Source organism: Rattus rattus, chromosome 3, assembly GCF_011064425.1.
Source record: "Rattus rattus isolate New Zealand chromosome 3, Rrattus_CSIRO_v1, whole genome shotgun sequence".
Classification (NCBI taxonomy): Eukaryota; Metazoa; Chordata; class Mammalia; order Rodentia; family Muridae; genus Rattus; species Rattus rattus.
In genome coordinates this window covers 2,253,887-2,271,899 of record NC_046156.1, presented here as the reverse complement: position 1 = coordinate 2,271,899, position 18,013 = coordinate 2,253,887, and positions in this window count along the sequence as shown.

Genomic DNA, 18,013 nt, shown 5'->3' with positions numbered 1-18,013 from the left:
CCTCATGTGTGGTTTTGCACTCACCTGCCATAGTACATATGTGTATGACAAAGGACAGCCTTCAGGAATGAATTCTCTCCATCTGCCTTGAGACAAGACAGGATTGCTTCATCACTATTTAATCTAGGCTGGGTGGTCTTCAAGCTTCTCCTATCCATCTTTCTGTAGGCTTGATGGGATTTAGACACTTGCATTACTGTGTGTATCTGAGTTTTATGTGAATTCTGGACATCCAAATGCAGGTTAAGTGCATTTGATATTACCATACATTGCACAAACACTCACATGAGCAATGTGAACTCCAGTTGTTTTCCATATTCACCATCATTAAGCACTGTTAGCCTCAAATTTGAGCCATTCTCACAGGGGCAGAGTAGCACATCCTTAGGGCTTTTGATTTATTTAACTCTGATGACTTTTGGTCATTTAGGTATGATTTAAAAATAATTAATTTTTAAATATTAAACTGGTTGCCTTTCTTATGTACTTGTAGGAGTTGTTTATATACTCTGAATGCAGATCTATTTCAGGATTATAGCTTATTTTTAAATGTGTGTGTGTGTGTGTGTGTGTGTGTGTGTTACTAAGAATTGAACCTTGTGTTTTGTGTTATCACTGATCTGCATCCTTAGTATTATTTGTTTTTATTTTGAGGCACAGTCTTGCTAAAGGCCCAAAGTGGTCTTGAATTTACTATGTTGTCCAGATTTTGTTATTTGTCCATATAATGTTATATGCAATAGCATGGTACTTTATATGATAGTACATTGGGATACTATTAAAGGATACAAATATGTTATAAAACTGAAGTAAGAATAGGCCTCAAGCTTTTAACATCCTTGCAACAACCGCACAAGCACTTGGAATTTTAGGCCTGTGTCATCATATCCATTAACTTGGTTATCAGTCTTCTTTATATTGCTTTATGTGGTTATTTCATTAATATTTTTCTATGCTAGTTTCATGAAAATATTCTCCTATCCTTTTAATCTGTTTGATAATTCTGCATTCACACAAAGGCATATGATTCATCTTAAATGAAAATTTCAGAGTCTGCCCTTATGGATAGGATTTTGCCTCAGATTGAATTGAATCTTCAGGTCAGTTTATTAAGAATTGACATTTTAACATGTTGACATAATTATTTTATTTCTACCACTGATATATGTCTTTTAGAAAACTGTTGGAATGTGTCTGTGGGGAGAGTGCATGTGCTCTGTGGGGCACAGGGATCAGAGGAGGGCATCCAGTGACTTCCTACACCACTCTCTAACTTATTCCTTTGAGGAGAATCAACGTGAACTGGATAATATGCACTCAGAAAGGTTCTAATGTATAGAATAACTGGAGCACGAGGTGGAAACTTCTGATGTCTACAAGAAGCACAGCCACAATGACATTAATTATGAATTTCCAGAGTTTCAGTTGCAAGCCGAAAAATATCATTCATAGGGAGCTGAAGGAAATTGGCCCAGAATATTAAGAGAATTTGATGTTCTTTCAGAGATACAAGTTTAAAGACCAGCAAGTACATCCAGCAACTCACACTGCCTGTACCTTCAGCTCCAGGACATCTGATGTCCCCTTCTGGCCTCCATGGGCACTGCACACATGTATACAAACCCATACTCAGCTGCACATGTATATACATAATTCAAAATATTTGTAAATAAAAATTTTCTTTTTAAAAGAGTTGCATTCACAATTTCAAAGAAAAGAAGTGATTAAATTGAATAAGTTTGGGTAAATCCTAATCCAATCCAACTAGAATCTTTGGAAATCAAGAACCTACCATATCAAATTGGGCTAACCAGAGGAAAGGTCAGAACACCACATGGGAAGAAGGCAGACACAATTCAGCAAAAGATGGCCCTAAAGCAGTGGTTCCCCACCTGTGGGTTGCAACCTCTATAGGGGTTACATATCAGATATCCTGCATATTGTATATTTACAGTATACTTTGTAACAGTAACAAAATTACAGTTATGAAGTATCAATGAAATAATTTTATGGTTGAAGGTCACCACAATATGAGGAGCTGTATTAAAGGGTCACAGCATTAGGAAGGTTAAGAACCACTGGCATTAGAAGACACTAGAATTAGTGATACCTTGATGTTGTGCTTCAGACCCCCAAGAATGTAAAGAAGGAAATTGCTGCTATTCCAGACATTTAGATTTTATTTCGTTATGGTTATATTAGCAGATTAATATAAATAGTAAAAGTGAAACTCTACCTATAGTTTCCTTTAGGGAGGGTAGATAATGGGTATATTTATAATTTACATCCCAGTTACATAGTTTGTTTACTTAGAAACAACATTAGCTTATTATTTTTGTTTTGTTTGTTTGTTTTGTTTTGTTTTAGATAGGATTTCGCTGTGTAACAGCCCTGGCTGTCCTGTAACTTGCTCTGTTGACCAGGTGGGCCTTGAACTCACAGAGATCTGTAAATTAAATTAGCCAAGGGCCTGGAGGCAAAGCTTAGTTTGTAAAACTCTCACCTAGTTTACACGAAGCCCTGGGTTCCATCCCAAGCACCACATAAACCAGGTTCTATGATGCTGTTGTGTGACAAAACTTTTCCTGGGATGACATATACAGATAACACACGTCTACTCATTCCAAATAGGGAATCAAGGACAGGCTAAAGTACAGAGTACAGAGTCCACCAAAGTCTAACTTGGCGAACAAAGGTTTACTTACAGAAATGTGGATAAGGGATTACTTACAGGAGTATAAATGATCCAAAGGTAGCTGCAATACCAAAACCCACCCCATCATGAGTGACAGCTCAAAAATTGGGAATCTGGAGTCCAGGCTGTAGGCAGCTTCTCTCATTCCTCCCAGGGGGACTCCAGCCTTTATTACCTACTCTAGCAGGGAGGGGCGTAGAGAATCTGGTCAGGTTCAGAGACTTCCTAAACGTATTTTGAGTTGTTTACCTCCCAGTTTAAAGACCTTCCCTGCAAGATGGGACGTTTTAATCTCCGAGGAAACCAACACGCAGCACAGAACAGATTCATCCCTATAATCCTAGTACTTGAGAGGTTAGGGCAGGGGACTTAGAAGCTTGGGTCATCCTAGGCTACCTACCGCATTTGAGGACAACCGAGGGACACACGTAAATCTGTTTCTAAAACAATGATAAAGTGTACAACTAATTAAAGAAGTGGTTAAACGTGTGTCTTCATTTTGAAAGTTCCAGGTATTTTTTTTTTAAGACCACAGATATTTCCTATTGTTTTATTGATCTTTGACTTTGGCCCCTCTTTTGATAATCTAGCTTTAAAATAAATGCAATCCATTTGCTTAATTCAATAACAGATAGTTCATCAGTGTTTTCTACTATTTTTCTACCATAGAGGAATATTTAGGTTTATTTGGTCAGACATCCTGGCACAATCCTGAAATCCCAATGCTCACAAGGCTATAAAACAGGAGGATTGTGATCTCAAGACTCACCCAGGAGGTGTAGTAACTGTCTATCAAAAAGAGAGAGAAAAAAACAAAAAATGTATTGAAGTAGTTTTTAAAAATCCCTTAAAGTTGAATTTATTTTTTAAGAAGACAGCTGTTAATCTTCTGTAAAACAGGACAAGTAATAACCCATGTGGTTTAAATAACCCTGCCTTTTAATTATACGCTAAGCCTGGAGGGCTAGGGATAAGTATATATTAAATAGTAGTGTTATGGGCCAATGTTCCCCTTTAAACACTGAGCTACAGTCCTACCTCGAATATTAGAGACATGATTCTTAGTTGAGGGAACAGAAAAATGGTTGAGTTGCTAACTACAGGAGCCTTAAAAACTTACACAACTTTAATGCTAAACCTTACTTTCCTTTAATTTAATTGACATCAAAGTATCTCATTACAGTTAAAGATGGTTATCAGCTATTTAATAAGGAATGTAATTTGATTGGCACACCTGCAACTTCTAAGAAGTTATTTAAGCAGAAAGATGATCAGAGTAAGAGAGAATGAGATACAAAATAAGTGGGGTTTAATGGGTTTGTGCATAAGCCAAAATATGATTGCATGTATGTAACATTACATTTTTTATTTCTTTATTTATTTTGTCTGAATTATGCATTAAACCTAGATCATTGTACATGCCAAATACATGCCCTATCACTGAGATATACACTGGACTCCAAATCAAGTTGGATGTTATTTTGTTTTGGACCTCAGGCTGAGGGACTGAGCGGCATATTTTACATATCAAAGCAGACCTAGCCTCCAGGTTCTCCCAGCATTCCTCAGTCCTTACCTGGCATACCCTCCTGAATTTTCCAGGCCAGGAGCTGGGCTGCCCTTGCTCAGAGGCTCCTCTCTATACATTTGTCTCTCTTCTCTTCTTTCTCTGTGCTCATGTCTTTTCTCTTTTTCTCATCCCCCTTCTGCCCCCTCTCTCCCCTTGGCCACTTCCCAGGCCTCCTTTCTTGGGGCCAGGGAACTCAGGGTTAGCAGCTTCCCAATAGACCTGCCTTTAATATATTCTGATCTGGCTTGAATTGGCTCATTTCACCAGTGGAAAAATAACCCATCAGATATGATTTGTTATAAGAAATGGTTGAAACAAGATAGCTAGCTTTGAAATTCTACCCATACTCCACTGAGGTCATTATGTATGTATGAACATTATTATTATGAACATTAATATTATTACATACATTATGTATGAGGTCAGTACTGTATGAACATTATATTTATTTTGCAAACACAAATGTTTCAAACTTTGGCATGTTGGTTCATACCTATAATCTTAACACTCTAGAGCTCATAAGTTCTAAAACAGCCTGAATCACAAAGCAAGGAATTATTTCAGTAAAGAAGGACAAGAGAGACCGAGACGCATTTGGAACGTTATAAGAAACTAGACTTTTATATATCATACACCCCTATAACACTCCCACATAGCAGTCCCTTCTGACAATGAGAAAATTTATATTTATAAACACATCAGCATGTTTCTTCTCTTAGTGTCTCTTTTATTTGCAGAGAGAAAGGGGGAGAGGGAGAGGGAGAGGGAGGAAGGGAGGGAGGGGAGAGAGAATATAACTTGAAAGTAGCTGAGGAATGACTGCGAAGGGAAAGTGGAAAATGATGGTAGGTAAGTAAAGGGGAAGATTGTTGGTTTTAGTTGTCAACTTGACATAATCTAGAATTACCTGGGAAGAGTGTCTTTATAGTATGTTATTTAGACCAGGTTGGCCTGCAGGCTTTAATACATTAATCAAGGTAGGAAGACCCAATCGCTGTAAGCAGCACCGTTTCCTGGGCTTGGGGTTTGACTACTTCAGGCTCCTGCCACTTTTGCTTCTGTATTATGATGGACTGAACCTGGAATTGTGAGCTAAAATAATCCCTTTCTCCCTGAGCTGGTTTGTGTGTGCTTGGCCCAGGGAGTGGCTCTATTAGAAGTAGCTTTGTTGGAGAGGTGTGTCTCTGTGGGTGTGGGCTTTGATATCCTCATCCTGGCTGCCTGGAAGTCAGTCTTCTGCTTCCTCATGTTAGCTGCCTTTGGAACAAGAGGTTGAACTCTCAGCTCCTCCAGCCCCACATCTGCCTGGACGCTGCCATGCTCCTGCCTGGATGATAATGGACTAAACCTTTGACCTGTAAGTCAGTCCTAATTAAATGTTGTCCTTATAAGAGTTGCCTTGGTCATGGTGTTTGTTCACAGCAGTAAACCCTAACTAAGACAGTCCCCTATTTGCTTTTGTCAGGGTATTTTATTACAGTAACTGAAATGGAAAGCAGGTCATACATTACCAATGTGTGATATCTACATTCGTAGAAGCATCACAGTGAATCTAATGCATTAGTACAAGTAGTACGTATTAACACTTATGATAACAAATTTGAAATCTTAATTCTTTAGAACATAATATACTTATGTTTTATTTCACTGCCAAGTTAGAATTTGATATTCTAGCTTTCTTTAGATGAAACTAAAATTCATAAAATGAGTATAAAACAAAAATTGAACAAATTTCAGCTTCCATTAGAAGTGACTAAAACTCTTTGCAGATTTAACATTCTAACAAAATTACTGCATCAGAGAAATAGCTTTAATTTAACTCATTAGAGTATGCGTCATAAAAATTGTTTTTATAAGATTAGGGGCTACAGAGATGGTTCAGTGGTTATGAGCACTTGCTATTGTATAGATTTTTGATTCAGTTACTAGCACCTTCATGAGAGCTCACTAGTTACAGTTCCAGGGGATCCCATGCCCTCTACAGGCCTCCTTGAACACCAGGAACACAAGTTGTACATATCACATGTAGGCAAAACACTCTCTCTCTCTCTCTCTCTCTCTCTATATATATATATATATATATATATATATATATATATATATTTGAACAAAGGAAGACTACAGCAGAGTTAACAACTATTATTCTCACAATTTTTATTTTCTGGAAACTTTGCAAAATTGTAAGACGAATATTTTAACATGTATATATGCATTGGAATTGTAAAAATGATTCAATGGTATTTAATGGTATTTAATTTCTTATGAATACATTAATCAGCTTTAGTACTAAATGTGTAGGAATAAAAAAAGATTCTTGAGACCAGGCATTGTGGCACAACCTTGTTATTTCAGTATTTGAAACTGAAAGCAGGAGAGTCATGGATTTGAGATTAGCCTAGTGCCTTCATCTACCCCACCCTTACCTGCTTTTAAAACAAAACAAAACTTTGTAGTAAAAAGAAAGAAATCAATCACTTAGAGTTTCACACGTACGACATAATAAGTGAATAGTTAGTGTATTATAGAAAAAGAGTAGCTGCAGAGAACGAATAGGTTAAAGTAATTTTAAAATTTTGTTCTTTGCACATGAAACTCAAGAAGGATGACAAAAATGCAGATGCTTCACTCCTTCTTTAAAAGAGGAACAAGAATACCCTTGAGAGGGGATAGGGAGGTAAAGTTTAGAACAGAGGCTGAAGGAACACCCATTCAGAGCCTGCCCCACATGTGGCCCATACATATACAGCCACCAAACTAGATAAGATGGATGAAGCAAAGAAGAGCAGGCTGAAAGGAACCGGATGTAGATCTCTCCTGAGAGACACAGCCAGAATATAGCAAATACATAGGCGAATGCCAGCAGCAAACCACTGAACTGAGAATGGGACCCCCGTTGAAGGAATCAGAGAAAGAACTGAAAGAGCTTGAAGGGGCTTGAGACCCCATATGTACAACAATGCCAACCAACCAGAGCTTCCAGGGACTAAGCCACTACCTAAAGACTATACATGGACTGACCCTGGGCTCCAACCTCATAGGTAGCAATGAATAGCCTAGTAAGAGCACCAGTGGAAGGGGAAGCCCTTGGTCCTGCCAAGACTGAACCCCCAGTGAAGGTGATTGTTGGGGGAAGGGCGGTAATGGGGGGAGGATGGGGAGGGGAAGCCCATATAGAAGGGGAGGGGAGTATTAGGAGGATGTTGGCCTGGAAACCAGGAAAGGGAATAACATTTGAAATGTAAATAAGAAATACCCAATTTAATAAAGATGGAAAAAAAGATAAAAACAAATTTTGTTTTTTGTTCCTTGAAAACTTCATTATTTCAGTTGGGTGAAGCACATGTCTTTAATTTCAGAACCCAGACATTTGGGAGGCAGAGCCAGCCTGGTCAACAGAGAGAGAGATTCAGGATAGCCAGGTCTACACAGAGAAACCCTGTCTTGAAATAACAAAACAAAACAAACAAAAAGTTCATTATTTCATAGTTTCTGTCATAATAGAAATTGCTAAGATCACTAGGTTTTCTTTGTACAAATGATAAAGAAATATCTGGAGTCACTAGTTTACGGTGTCTTTTCTTCATACAATACGAGAGTCTAGGAAGTGTCTGGCTAAAAATGCTAGGGAATCTTAAAGTTTTTATAACAACTATTTTAAGGTATTTAAAGCATCAAAAGAAAAATAAATACACTACTTTGCAAATTGTGGAGTTTTTTTCTCAAACACTGCAATCAATTGTCTAGCCAAGAGCATTTTTTGTTGTTGCTGTTTTGTTTTTTTCCCCACAACTCCAAACAGCATGTGACATGTAGGAATACTGTAGAAGGGGTGAATGGAAAGGAATAGCATATGCCTTAGTCTGTCTCAAAAATGGGTTTCTGAACAGGGATGCTGGTGTCTGTATCTATGTAACAAACACAGAGTCAGCTCAGAAAGATTCTCATTTTAGAAAAGGAGAGGAAGCTGTTGATGAAATGCTTTGTTCATTTTAAAAATTATTTGAAGATAGAAAATGCATATTCACAACAGTGCCAATAGCACATAACTGCAAGGTCGTAAACCTGTAAATATCATTTATTGAAGAGTTGGGGGTGGTAGATCTGCCTTTAATTTAAAACTATCAAAGCACAGTTAAAATATTTGGAATTAACTCTATTCTCGTCAAGAACTCGTTTGTGTTAACACAGATTTTTAAAAAGGCTGGAGAGAGTGTCTGGTAGTTAAAAACACTTTTCGTTCTTGCAGGAGACCCAGGTTCAGTTTGTAGCACCTACGTGATGGCTTACAATCATCTACAACTCCACTTTCATGGAATTCAATGTCTTCTGATCTCAATGGGCACCAGGCTTGCAAGTGATGCGCATACATACATGCAGTGAAAACATGTACGCATAAAATAAATACATCTAAAAATAAAAACTAGATAGATAAGTAAACAGTAGATAGTGTTGGCACAGAAATCCATACATGGGGAGAGGGAGGCTGAGTTAGTGATACCCACTAGCTATAAACACTGTCATACTTTCTGAATTTTTTTCTTGTTCTTGTCAAGGCATGAATAGCCCAGAGAATTTTCATAAATAGTTCCAAATTAAAAATAGAAATTAAAAACAAGTAATAACGAAACAGAAAATAAAAGGACTACCATTTTGAACTAAATTTTATAATCAGGAATAGTGTTATAAAATGTGTACATGCTTATTTTGAAGAAATCTATCACTAATGCAAAAACTATAGCATCTGGAGATTTTCACATCTCTAAAGAATGACAATTATTTGGTTTTCATCTGGTTGTCTTGTCCACATTTATTAATTTGAATCGTGTGGGTTTTTTTTTAAAGATTTATTTATTTATTTTATATATGTGAGTACACTGTCAATGTCTTCAGACACACCAGAAGAGGGCATCAGATCCCATTACAGATGGCTGTGAGCCACCATGTGGTTGCTGGGAATTGAACTCAGGGCCTCTAGAAGAACAGTCGGTGCTCTTAACCACTGAGCCATCTCTCCAGCCCCTGAATTGTGTTTTAGTTATGCCCTTTTCAACAGTTTTGAGTTTGCTTATTCCATTTGAACTAATGGAAAAATAAAATAAAGAATGTGGTCTATTCTCAGCTGGGCTTTAAAGGTTTATTACAATGATAGTGTTCATATATATTATCACACTGATTTTTCAACTACATGAGTATAACTTTCTCCAATCACATTAAAGGTATTTAGGCTAGAAAGACTAAGTGACTTGTTATATCCTAGTGTTCAGGAAGCTGTACAGCAGAGTCTTGAAAGAATTTGTTCTAGTTTCATTTCTGTTGCTGTGATAAAATGCCCCATTAGAAAGCAGCACAGGGGAAGAAAAGGTTTCTTTGGTTTACAACTCTATGTTATGGTGTATCACAGAGAAAAGGACAAAAGGCAGGAGCTTGAGACAATTGGTCACATCACATACACAGTCAGGGGCTGAAAGAAACAAATTCATCCATGCTGCCTGCTTGTTTGCATGTAGCTTTCTTCTGTTCTGTACAGCTCAGGATCCCTTGCTTAGGAGATGGTGCTCCTCAGAATGCTTCAAGTCTTCCTATGTCAATTAGCAATCAGGATAATGGCCCACAGGTTCACTTTCTGGGTAATCTTTGATTGTGCTAAGTCAGCATTTAAAACTAACCACCGTAGCGCCATTCTGCCTTTTAGTATATCCTGACGTTTGGGGGAAGAGTATCCTGGTTCTCCGTAACAAGAAAATTATACAGCAGACTCATGTTTCCTCTCTCCCAAATACCTTTAACATCTTTAGTTAGTCAACTTGATTGGGAAAGTCGGTATTTTTTAGTCCCTAAGGATGTTATCAACTTGGGTGTAAGGGTTTGCTGTGGTAGAGAAAGGAAAAAATGCCAAGTGTTCGAAGAGGCAGGCCCAGTTGTCTAGATTCTAAGCACAAACACGTTCATCTCCACTCTAAAACTTATACCCCTGTGTGCCAAAGCATTCTTACTAGAGAATCGCACCGATTTACAGTGACTAAGAAAGGTTCTGTTGATTGTGCCCTTTTTTTTTCATTAGTCCTACTGGGGAAAGACCATAAATAGAATTGTTACTTTGGGAATAGTCAAAAGAATTATAAAAATTATTAAATGCACAAGAACTCTACATAGTGATAACTCTTAAGGAGAGTAAAATTTTCACTATGCCTTGTCTGGTCTGGAGTTTGCTATGTAGATGAAGCTGGCCTCAAACTTGTTCTGCCTGGGTGCTGGAATTAAAGGTGAATTGCAGCACACTTGGCTTTAATCAAATTCCTTTTTTGTTTGAAATGAAGTTTATTTTGGGGCATGAGAAGGAGGGTTGAGAAGGGAGTAAAGGCAGAGTAAGAGAGGGGACAGAGAGAGAGGAGAAAGAGAGAAAGGGAAGAGGCTGGTGGAACATGTGGAGAGGAGGGGGAGAACAGAGAAGAAGGAAGGGAAAGAGAGGGAGGGAGAGAGAGAGAGAGAGAGAGAGAGAGAGAGAGAGAGAGAGAGAGAGATTCCTTTTTAAAAAAATGCTCTCCTAGAGAAAGAGATAAAAAGAATATTATTTCCCTTGTGACTATTGTAAGGTACTCTTCCTCCACCCTTTTATAAAACTGTCTAATTTAACTAATCTGGCTTAACTGGGGCTGGGAGAGTAGAGCAGACGTACTCTTTCCCCTAACTCTAGCCTTTTGTGTATCATACTGCATATTCCAATGATGAGTTGGCTTTCTGGAGGAGGCTGAGTTTAAAAAGCTAGATATAAATATTAAATGAACTGAATAAGCAGTGTCTCTAGAGATGGTTTCATCATTTTTATTATAAGAGACTCAAATTCTAACTAACAGCAATAATCAAATAGACTACATTTATTATACAGGACATTACAGCATACTTGCTTTCCTGTTAATATGTAGAGCCTCACCCATGGTTAAATTTAGAAACAATTTTCTTCTCACTTTCCATCTATAGTTTGGAATGTGTCCTCTAAAGCCGAAATTGTTCTACTTCAATCTAACAAATATTTTTGTCTAATGTTCCCCAAGACATTATGTGCTAGCCATTATTCTAGATGATAGGAAAACTGTAATGAATAAGGAAAGGCAGATCTGGCTTTATATGTTTGTTATAGTTTGATTGGGCAGAAAAATCAATGAAAGTAATCACATCTCTGAAGAATGTTAAATGGAATATACATAAATATTTGTAATAATGCTTATCAACTGAAAAAATAACTACCATCCTTTGAGTGCCTTTAGGGATTAACCTAACTAGGGCGATGGAGAAGTGAAGCCAGCACAGACGCATGTATAGAAAAGATGGGATGGGGTGGGGTGGTTGTGTTTGCTCTGATGGAGGGCACCAACTGCACAATCCAGAAACCAGCAAGTTTAGTTTATACATCTGCACCGAGGACGAGGACGCAGATGTATGCAGCTGAACAAAGGGATAGGTTTGGCTAATCACAGTAGGAGGTCTCTGTAGGGGCTAATTGTCAGGTTGTAGTACTTGAGGAGAGAGCTGTGCTAGTTTTTACACATAATAGTCAGTAGCTAAACACTGCTGCTGGGAACAGACGAAGGCTTCAACATTTCACTGGTCTGAGGTACTGGGCTCATTGCTGTGCCATGTGAAAGAACATTCATCAACTTGGAACTTCATCTATTCTCCACATGCAGCCTTCCCTACAAGTTTCCAGGGAGAGGAGGATCACTTTCTTTTTTCCACTTTCCTGCTTTCCTGTTGTATCTAGTTGGGTTCTGTTTGTCATGATATAGGGATTTAATCCAAGGCTTCGTGTAGGTACTCTATCACTGAGTTATAGCCTCAAGCCTTCAGAGTTTTAAATGTGTGTGTGTGTGTGTGTGTGTGTGTGCATGCGTGCACGTGTGTAGTAGTCACACCTGGCAATTTCTTTTGAAGGCAATGTATAAAGGCCAAATTCTTTTTTTTACAATACCTTTGACCTCTCCTGAAAATTTAAGAATGGAGAGAACGGTAGAATGACGGTTGGCGAAGACAAATAAAGAGGACTGTTACTCAAGAGAGAAGACAAAAGGCGCCAACTTGGAAAAAGTGATATTGACGCTGAGGCTCCTCCAGGGCAATCATACTATTTCTGTTACCTGTTGCTTCATGAGAAACTGACCCAAACTTTCATGGTTTAAAGCAACACCAGCTGTGCTAACTGGAGGTCTCTGGGAAAGGGATCCAAGGTAGCTTCACCTACTGGGTTGGCACTCCCATCGGGCTAGCAAAGGGGTTGGGAGTAAGAATAAAACCTATCTCCAAGAAACTTACCTTCTGTTGTGTATGGTGATACAATCCTAGAATCCCAGCACTTGGGAGGCTGAGGCAGAAAAGGTTACAGTAAATTCAACACCGGTCAGGTCTGCACTGAGGGATCCAATCTTAAAACAAAACAATTTTTGATTTTTTTGAAAATTATGTCTTTAGTCAAAATGAAAGACATTCCTGGCATTCTTTTCTTGAGTGAAGAATGAAGCTTCACCTCTGAAACTCCCTTTAGTTCCTGAACCCTGAGTCTCAGCAATAATTTTTTTATGAAGAGTAGAAATCTTCTGAGAATTCTTTATTTCTTTCATGCCTCACATCTTATTATTCTTGTTTAGGGCAGAGTCTGAGAAGATGGACTTCCAATGTTCCTTGTATGGCCTTTTATTTCATGCTTTTTCTCATCTCATAGACATATTAGACCCTAATATTAGAGGCTTAAGTCTAGCAAGCATTTGAGGACAGTAACCTGTCATTGGAAGATATTCTCTAACATGTTACTATTTTGCTTACCTATTTTTGTTGTTTTACTCCAAGTCATAAAATGAGAAAGGCAAATTCAGTTACCTTTTCAAACTAATAGAAAACAAAATTATTACTAACAGATGATGGCATCCACCTAGCAGAGCCTTCCATGGTGAGAGATAACAGTACTGAACATTCAAATCCTCAATCTTTAGGTAATGCGTGAAAGTCTGAAATGAATTGGGTTCCTCGCTCTGTATCACAGTGCAAACTATATAGCCTCACACACTAAAAAGATACAGCTGTGGGAACTGAGAAATCACTTGTTATGGTCAAGTTTTTGTCAAAACAACATATAGAGACATCTGGGAAGAAGGAACTTTAATTGAAGGATTGCCTATATCAGATTACCTGTAGGCATGTCTGCGGAGATTTTCTTAGTTAATGATTGATATGGGAAAGACCAGCCCATTATGGTTGCACTATGGTGCAACCCCTAGGCAGGTGGTCCTGAGTTATTTTAAAAGGTAAGTTGCATGAGCTATAAAAAACAAGCCAGTAAACAACATGCCCTCTACGGTCTCTGTTTTAGAAACTGCTCTGACTTCCATTCAGGATAAACTGTAAGCTATAAAATAAAATAAATCTTTTCAAGTTGCTTTTGATCATGGTATTTACCACAATTATAGAAAACAAACTAGAACACTACTTTTGTAAGATTAGCTCTTTAGGTAAAGTATGTGTGTTTGTGTGTGTGTGTACTCACATGTGTATACACGCAGTACTTATGATAGAATCAGGGCCCTGTTCATGCAAGGCAAGTGCTCTGCCAGTAAGCTACATTCCCAGTACCATCTATTTATCTCTCTACATCTATCTATCTATCTATCTATCTATCTATCTATCTATCTATCTATCTATCTATCTATCTATCTATCTATCTATCTTTATATCTTATATATTATATATACACATATATTTTTATATTGTTATATATGTATTATATATTGTGTATGTTATACATTATATTATATGTATTAAATTTTGTTTTATTTCAGCTACGATGACTGAGAAAGTGTCTTAAAATGTAGTTAGCAGAGCAAGATGATAGAGGACAAAAGTGGAATGAATGTTGCACAAGGATCAAACTGACAGCTAGGTCTGAAACAAGGTATACAGATGGCCCTCAATTTGTGATAGCTTGAATTACTACCACATGGTGCTAACATAATGTCCATTCAGTAGAAACCATGTCTTGATTTTGACCTTTTTCTTTTTCTTTTTTTTATTGGATATTTTTTATTTACATTTCAAATTTTATTCCCTTTCCCCTTTCCCGTCTATAAGCCCTTTCCTATCCCCTTCCCACTTCTTCTATAAGGGTGTTTCCCTTCCCCAACCAGCCTCCCTTTCCTTGACCTTTTCCATTGATTTGATTTTTCTTGGAAGGCTGGGTGGTGGCAGAGCAGAACAGAACCACTTCTATTCTAGTCAGCTCAGACTGAGCTCATGAAGATAACACCAACCCTCCCCTCCATAGCACCACATGCTCCTACAAAGGCAGGTTTATTACGTGCAAAATTTCAATTTACAATGTGTTTATGAGATAGAACCATAACAAAAATTGAGACTCTGCATCAGGAACTTCTACCTTACATAGTTAACACAAGAGCACGGTTCTGTCACCAGTTGTTGTGGAACAAAGGTGTAGTCTAAGCACTCTGGAGGCTGCCCAGGTCCAGCCTGGACTGCATAGTGAGGTTCTAACAAAATTCAAGGACAGACATGGAAGGAGGTGGGGGAAGGAATGTAGGAAGAGAAAGAAAAGGAAGAAGGAAGGAGGAAATTGTTAGGAAGAGACAAAACAAGTTTATCTAACTTACAATAATAATTATAAATATTTGATTAGCAAACTAGGCTAATTGACATTTTTAAATTTTCCCAATTTAAAAAATGAATTATTTGTGTGTGTGTGTGTGTGTGTGTGTGTGTGTGTGTGCGTGCGTGTTGCTCACATGTATGTCTCTGTATAGTGCTTAAAGAGGTCAGGATTAGGCAACTGAAGTTGTAGTTACGGATGGCTGTTACTAGCTATGTATGTACTGGGAACTGAACCCAGATACTCTGCCAGAGCACCAAGTTCTCTTAACCTGCAGAACCACCTCTCTAGTCCCTTTCCCCAACTTTTTCATAAGACTTTGAAAAACGCATAAGTGATTATACTTGGAATTAGAAATAACTGATTCAAACAACAGGTTCAAAGCTTGACTGCAATTTCCTGGTCATAAATTTTAGCAGCTTCAAAGTGGTTCTGCCATACATGAATCCAGGAACCAACTGGATAACTCTGGGAAGGGATCTCAAGAGTGTCTGACCCAGAGAACAAATGAAGTAAATATACCAACTGGGCAGGGTAATGGTTCATCCCTCTCTTGCCAAGACTGGAAACAATAGAAGGTGAGCAATTATTTAGGTCTGTTTCTTTCATGTTCACAAAGCTCAAGAAGAAGCTTGAAATATTTTATAAATGAGTCTTGGGAATTCTTTGTAGATTTCAATAACCCATCTTGTTCCTGAACCTCATTAGCACACATAATTGAAAACTGACTTTCCTTAATAAGTGCAACAGTAATCGCCAGCTGAGGGCAGTCAGTTTGGTATTACTCAATTTCCATTTTGCACAAACATCCCCACAGCCACTGCTTAAATACATAACCTCAGAAGCTGGGGGGAATAATTGAAATTCTTTCTTTACCATATTGCCTGTGCAGCAATGTGGGAAAGCCTGTCTCATAGAAATATTTGACAGTGCCTTCCTATAGATGGGGAATTGTCTTGCTGCCAAAGAGGTGAAATTTGGTTCTTAGAGTGAGGGGGAATTGAAATATGTCTTAGATTATCCAGTAACATGTGGTCCTTTACAGTACATAAACTGTTTTGCAGAATGTGAGTATTTTTAGAATATCCTAGAAAGACAGTCAAAGGAAAAAAATACACAGCTAGGAATGATTTTACAAATCATTCCAGCAACTTGTATATCTGAAGCAGGAGGATCACAAGTTCAAGTTCTTTGCTGGGTGTACATGGGAAATTATGACAAGCTAGGCAAAATAAATCTAAGGCTAACAGCCTGATTTTGGTGGAAGAGAGCCAAAGACAGAACTTGCAAATCTTAGAGATCCATTATCCAAAATTTGGATGGTTCTGGTTCATTGTGATAGTGGTAATTTCAGTGTATACTGGACAGACTACTTGGTTTGACACATAGTTCAGTTATTAGAGTATATGATCTTGAAGTAGTATATGATCCTCATTCCTCAGATTTTTTTCCATATGTAACATGAGTACTATAATACCTACTAGCACTTAGAACTGTGGTGAGGGACATAGGACCTGACCCATAAGTTTCAAAAACAGTAGAGGCTATGCTGTCTTTGTGAACAGGCCCTAGTACCATTAATCTACATGTTTAAGGCCACAAAGTTATATCACATCCTTCAAGAGACAATGAGAAAGAGAACAAATAGAATATAAAAGTATGGCCAGATAGGTCAACATGTGAAAGTACTTGCTTGCTGTACATGTCTAATGACCTGAGTTCAATTCCTAACTTCTGTAGTGGAAGGAGAGGATTGACTACTGAAAGGAGTCTCCTGTCTTCTACACTTGTTCAGTGGCATGTAGGGCAGCATGTACACAACACACACACACACACACACACACACACACACATACACACACACATACACACACACACACACACTGTAGTAAATAATTAGTTAAAAATAAACTATAGGAGAGACACGACATTACCATAACATGAGCTCATTATGTTAGTATTATTCACTTATCTATTTTTATGGTTAAAAATGTTTAATTTCACACACACACACACACACACACACACACTGTAGTAAATAATTAGTTAAAAATAAACTATAGGAGAGACATGACATTACCATAACATGAGCTCATTATGTTAGTATTATTCACTTATCTATTTTTATGGTTAAAAATGTTTAATTTCACACACACACACACACACACACACACACACTGTAGTAAATAATTAGTTAAAAATAAACTATAGGAGAGACACGACATTACCATAACATGAGCTCATTATGTTAGTATTATTCACTTATCTATTTTTATGGTTAAAAATGTTTAATTTCACACACACACACACACACACACACACACACACACACACACACACACCATTTGTCCTCCCTGTACATAAAAGCTGCTTTTATGAAGCTGGTGATGGGGTCTACATCCAGAGGCATCAGGGGAGGTCGCTGGGGCCCTGGTGGAAGGGACCCTCCCTGGGGCTGTTAACTGTTTTGCAGCCCTGGTGCATACATCCCATGTGAAACCTGCAGAAGCCTCACTCCCTAGGAACTCCTGCTGCCCCCATGTGCAGGTCTGCCATACCTGGACTGTGGTTTCTACTGGCATTGGAGATGAGGTTGCCTCTCTGACTGCCTCCAAACCCCTCAACACCCGGTGACCTGACCTCACTTTTGACCTGTGTCAGCTGGCAGCAGGACTTGACTCACAGGACATCCCCACCCATGGCGGTAGTGCTGGTGGAAGCAAACTGCCCATATAGGACAAGAAGACCCTGGGCTGGGAGGGGGAGGCGATAAGATGTGCATTCCCTGCACAGAGGTGTCACTTTCGGGAGACCTCTCCCCTTCTTGGGACTTGATCACAGTAAAAAGTTTACACTACTGGGGGGCCCTGCCAGGGGAACCGAGGGTATTGAGATATTTTCTGTGCAAATGCTACCTGCAACCCAATAATCAGATTCACTCAGAAAGGCAAAGGACCAATGAGATGACAAAAAAGAAAAGTTGGGAACTTGTGTTGTACAAATTATGATATGATGGCCAAGACGAGAGAAGGGCTAGCAAAATGGAAGAGAGTGAACAGTCATGGCTGGTTCAAAGTTTGGTTTAACTCTTTTCCTTGGCTCA